This window comes from Anneissia japonica, unplaced genomic scaffold, assembly GCF_011630105.1.
Source record: "Anneissia japonica isolate Jap-2015-1 unplaced genomic scaffold, ASM1163010v1 scaffold466_len1169948_cov191, whole genome shotgun sequence".
NCBI classification, from domain to species: domain Eukaryota; kingdom Metazoa; phylum Echinodermata; class Crinoidea; order Comatulida; family Comatulidae; genus Anneissia; species Anneissia japonica.
In genome coordinates this window covers 181,922-187,657 of record NW_022689540.1, presented here as the reverse complement: position 1 = coordinate 187,657, position 5,736 = coordinate 181,922, and the positions used below count along the sequence as shown (strand labels likewise).

The 5,736-nt window shown below is 35.8% G+C and overlaps 1 protein-coding gene across 3 annotated transcripts in view; it reads right to left on the bottom strand.

Annotated features, from left to right (window-relative positions):
• Positions 1-3,365, bottom strand: part of LOC117125571 — a 12,738-nt gene extending 9,373 nt beyond the window's left edge. Inside the window, exons 1-3 of one of the 3 annotated variants that reach the window (XM_033239342.1) lie at positions 3,092-3,365; positions 2,006-2,336; positions 270-334 (exon numbers count right to left, since the gene is read on the bottom strand). The gene's annotated coding sequence lies outside the window, so the exon portion shown is untranslated. Of the gene's footprint in view, positions 1-269; positions 335-2,005; positions 2,337-2,732; positions 2,845-3,091 lie in introns of those variants that run through there. The other 2 variants (XM_033272103.1, XM_033272110.1) reach the window with 2 other exon arrangements.
• Between the last annotated feature and the right edge of the window lie 2,371 nt (positions 3,366-5,736).

Sequence of the window (5,736 nt, the reverse complement as noted above, 5' to 3'; positions counted from 1 at the left end):
TGAGTGTTATGAAAGTGTTTCAACATTTTAAAAGGCCAATTATAATTTTTCAGACTACAGAGCATATTAAACAAATGCAAATTGCACCAAAAGACAATATGACTGAGAATTAATATTTTTTTATGAACAATCTTTAAATTTCTCAGTAATATTTCATTAAATTACAGGAGATTAGATATTCTGATCAGATTTTAAATTCTGTTGAGAAATTTTGGAAAACTCATTATTGAACAAAATCACTTAAATATTTTTTATTTCAACTACTGTACCGTTTCAGAAACTGAAACTCGGCAAAACTGTGAAACTTCATTAGCAGCCTGCACTATGCATAGCCCTGAAAAAAAAAGCAAATTGAAATGTTACTAAATTGAATTAATAAAACAAAAATATTCATGCCAGTAACTATAGATATCAAATGTCATTATAGTTAAAAATGAAATCAACATATTTTTCCTTAAATAAAGTACATCAACTAGCGGCCCGTGGGCCATCTCCTGCACACGAGAACAAGCCAAAAATAACATTTTCCGTTACGCTTGGGGCTAGCCGCAGGGTTCCCAGAATGCCGCCCTTGGCGGCGTGTGCGAAGCACAACTCAGAGTCAGAAGTGAAACATGATTTGGTTTCGTAGTCAGATTTTCGAGAAAAACTTCAGCTACCCGTATTTCTCAACCGAGACGTCAATGGGAGCTGTAATTTGTATAGCAAGGAGATGGTGCTACCCTTAATTTGTATTAAGGGAATTTACGTCCAAAAACCTTGTAGTTAATAATATTTTGGTTATAATAGAAAATTTTTATTTTTTGGTGACGTCACACTCACGCTATAGTTAGCATGCATACGTCATAAGCTAGATTACGTCACCTTTTCCTGGTAAGGCAAACTCTCCATAAGGCAGCACCCCCTAGTTCCGTGTCCTCTGGATTTCTAACCTTAATAATTTTGCATTCTGTTTTCGCAACTAGGCCTATATATTGCCCCAGAAATTGTAGCGTTTTAATCAATCAAATCGGAAGAACTATTGCAGCAAATGGCCAAGAATTACTGTATTACCGATGGCCGATTGTGTGATATTATAACATTTTGGCTCTTGCATTACCAAACACAAGGGTAACTTTCTTAGGTCAAGATCCCTGTATGAGCCTCTAGCACCTTATTTATTTTTTAAAAATTGTCTAATTTGGGAAGAGGAACACCCCCTCCCAAACCCTCCTCCAGCTTCCAACTGTGGCGCTTATATGGCGTCATGCGCCATAGTAGGCCTATACCTCTTGCCCCGGCCCTTTAGATTTATTAAATGATCAATTTTGGCCTCTATTGCAATATAGATGAGAACACAGATCTCTCTACGAATTAAAGAGCACTTTTGGGACCAGGTTTTCCATGGTCTTTGCCCACATTGGTCTCTATTCAGAATAATAAAGATAGACATTATTAACTTGGGACCACAGAAAAGTGGTCTGAATTTAGAGATGGTCTTTAATTGGAGTGGTCTTAAATTAGAGGGAGACATGTATTTATAATTTTTTCTTGGAGCTTTTAAAAGCAACTGGACTAACAGTTATGAAATTAACACACATCCTAGTTGAGCCCAAGGAAACTTGGCCACTGAAAGCCACTCAGCTTAGTCTTCACGCCTAGGCTAGAACAGAACAGAAACAGAAATGCACTCGGTATATCGTTCCATTAAAAATCTGTGGAACAGGAATTCTACGTACAATAGTTACTCTAATAGGCCTACATACCATAATTAAAATTCATAAAGGTGTAAATGTTAGTAAACAGCATTTTCACGTTCGCTGAATCTATTCATCATTCGAAACAGTGTGTGATAGTGTGCATAACCTTTCAAAGCTTTATTCATGTTTGGTGATATGAAAAGTCTAATAAAAATATTTCTATGGCCTATTAAAAGTTTAAAAAAAAAAAAAAAATTCAATTAAACTCTTTTACAGTTGACTGATTATATAATATGTAGCTTTTTATTTGTTTTCAATTGAATTACCTAGTGCTTATAACAATTGATTTTCAGGTCAAATTACGCTGAGTATTTTGCATATGACGTAGATATCTCTTGTCGGCAATGTACCTCGGCGATTTCCATGCGTGACACATTCTACTTTCCTGACGTACCTGGATGCTAACGCTTCACTTTATTTCGGTCTTGCTTAAGTTGGTGTCTACCTGAGTTGTTTGTCTTTCTCACCACTCAAAAGTACCTGGGTTCCTGGTAGGCTTGAATTAATGTACTGTACAGGCTTTCCCACAGGGCTGAGATGTTCCATTGGTGTTTGATCAGCATAATAGTGTGATCAAGTTCCCATCATCAGAATATGCTGTATGATGAGAATAAAAGAATAATGAGAACAAGAACGCAATAAGATTTAAATAACAATGTTATGTTAATCAAATAAAAGTAATAATAAAATATAGCATAGGCCTACTCCACAATTCAAATTTGTACAGTATATTTGGTTTGGAAATAAATATGTTATCAAATGAAAAAGATCAACATAACTGGAAAGAAATGAGAAAATATGTTTGGAATTTCCTAGGAGGGGGAAGTAAGGCAAACAATTAATTATAAACAGCCCTAGACCTACTCTTAGCTCTATTTACTCGGTTACTAATGACATAAAATGTCTTTTCTTTGTTGCATTTCTGCTTTTGCTGCTGTAAATAATTTCTAAATGAATTTTCTTTTCAGAATTTTTAAATGCAATAGGCCTCACCTAGGCTAGGCGTACATGTTTCAATCAGAAAATATACAAACTTCAGCTAATTCCTTCTGGATAGGCTTAGGATATTATTAGGGGCCTACCCTTGGCCTCCTGCTAACTCCAGCTCCTATGCCTAGGTAGGCTTCTAGCCCTATGGATGCCTATCAAAAGTAGCTGACCCCTGACCCCTAAGTTCTAGAAAATTAATTTACCATTATAAAGTTGTAATATACAATACTAGTACTAGGCCTAGGCTAAAAAACCCAGACTAGTCACTAGCAAGTGATAGTCGTAGAAATATGAAATTCTTAAATTAAAACAAAAGCCTCGGCCAGACCGTCCTATGGACAAAACATTACAACATATCCTACCTTAGAAAGGACTGACTGGTCTGTTCAATTCAACAATGGTATCAAGAAGGCGCGCCTATGTCCCACACACAAGTAAGTAGGCCTACGTCGACATCTTCATTCATTTCATCTTTTGTTACGTATTGGACCATTGACCTTATAACACCAAAACATTCAACCAATCACACTTTTATAAAAAAAAAAAGTGGACTGTTGAATAATTTTATAGGGGGATTTCGGCTCGTTTGGCCCTAATACAGTACCGGTACTAATACAGTAGTACAAAGCAAAGAGAGCGACATTGCTTTGTTTCTTCGAACCTCATTTTCTCACGTTTTTCATACAATACATTGGCCGTATTCGACTGGTCGTTCTTCGTTAAACCACGCCCACCTGCGCAGCGGTAAAATCCTACTCAACGAAGACTACCAGTCGAATAGAAAACTAAAAAAAAAAAAAAAAAAGGGGGGGGGAAAAAAAAGGGGGGGGGGGGGGGCCCCAAAAAAATTTTTTTTTTTTTTTTTTTTTTTTTTTGGTGCTTAGGGACCTTGTTTATTTGCTCCTTACAAATTGCCCTATTATTATTATTATTATTATTATTATTATTATTAATATTAAATATGGATTTTTTTTAAATTTTTTTTTTTACATTTTCTAACGAACATTACAAGTTCCCTTTTTGAGTCGAGCAGACCCACCCTCTAGCATGCAGAAAAAAATCGCCTGCATTCGTGAATTCTGTATTTAGGCATATGGTGGGAGGTAAACACTCTTAATGGAGCGACGTTCTAGTTCTCTTTATGCTAACCACGATGTACAGTAAGTGTAACTGATTGGCTTACAGTAAACGGTCAAACTAGCGTAATATAACCACATTTAAACTCTAATTTAACGAAAACAATAAGATACTTATTAGGCTACTTTTTAAAATAAAGTTGTCTGAAGGTTAACTACAGAATTTACAGTACACTGTAGTTAATGTGTTATAGGTTGTAAAAACTGTATTGAGTAAAAAAAAAATAATTCGAATAAAAAAATTTTCGCTTGACATTAGGAATTAATCATTTGTGAAACAAAATGGTAGGCTATGTCAAGTGTTCTATTGAATAGTGGCAGATTCAAGGGGAAACCCAGTCAGCACGGGACCCCATCCTATTTTTTTGTCAAAATAGAAAAAAAAAATGGAGAAAACAAACAAAATTGTATTCAACTTTTAATCTGAGAGTGCCATTTCCATATTTTTTCTTACCTCAGCCCCCCCCCCCCCAACAGTGTGGCTGAGGCGGGTGGACATTCTATTTACGCAAGACTCTCCCTCGAACCCCTCATTTCGACTTCCTGGACCCGCCACATTTAGAGTATCATTTCTGAGCTACATAGAAGGGTAATTTTTATCCATCAGAGGAAAAGTGAAGTTTTCGTCGGGGAACCCATATCAAGGATAACCCTCATAATAAATATTTCATTGTGGTCGTGGAAGCAATCTCGACTTCGACTTTGTTCGGAAATCTGTGGCGCGTTCAAGGAGAGGGGGGAGGTTAATTCAATTTTTTTTTTTAAATGGAGATATAAGGAAAATTATATTCAAATTTTAAGTCGAAGAGTGTAATTTCCGGCCATCTAGAGGTGCCATAATCACAAATTTTCTTACCTCAGCCCCAACCACGATGGGGCTGAGGCGGGTGGACATTCTATTTACGCAAGACTCTCCCTCGAACCCCTCTATAAAGCGCTACGTATAGCGAACGCTTCTTTAAACAATAGGAGAGACCAAGTTTCGGGAGCTGTCAATAATACTAGTACTAGAACATATTAAACCTAATTTATTACTTACATTACAGACGACATTATCATTTTCAAGTATACCCTGTAATCCTAAAACAAATTGGAATGCCTCACAGTTTTTAACATGATCAAATATAACACTATCAGATCATGAAGAATGTTCTTTAAGTCTAGTTATTAAGCACCTATCTCTCTTACCAATATAATCACTATTGCAGCCTGGACATATAAAATGATAGACAACAGAACTTCTGTACTCCTTAGGGGTTTGATCCTTAGTAGATATAAAATGTTATGAATTTTACCTCTTTAATTAAGTGTTTCTTTACCATATTTAAACATCTACGTAAAATGAAATCACCTGGTTTTCCTAGATAAGGCAATCTAACCCAAATCTTAATCAAGCTATCATCAGCAGGCCTATGTATACATTTAGGTTCATTTAATTTCTTAAGTACATTATTAACAACTTTTAAAGGGTACCCATTCCAAGACATAAACTTCCTGATGTTACTAAGCTCTGTTTGAAGTTTATCAGGAGTACACAATCTGTGGGCTCTAGAAACTAAACTACGAATCCAGGAGATCTTATGGTTCCATGGAGCAAAGCTATCATAATGGATTACAGGGTATACTTGAAAATGATAATGTCGTCTGTAATGTAAGTAATAAATTAGGTTTAATATTTTCTAGTACTAGCATTATTGACAGCTCCCGAAACTGGTCTCTCCTATTGTTTAAAGAAGCGTTCGCTTAACAATGGGCTTAGAGCTTCAAAAGAGCTTTCTTTGTTTTTGTAGGTATCTTTGATCATTAGAGTAAGAATGCTTTGATCTTTTGTTTAAATCACTGCTATGTCACCTACTAGAGGTAATGTTTTG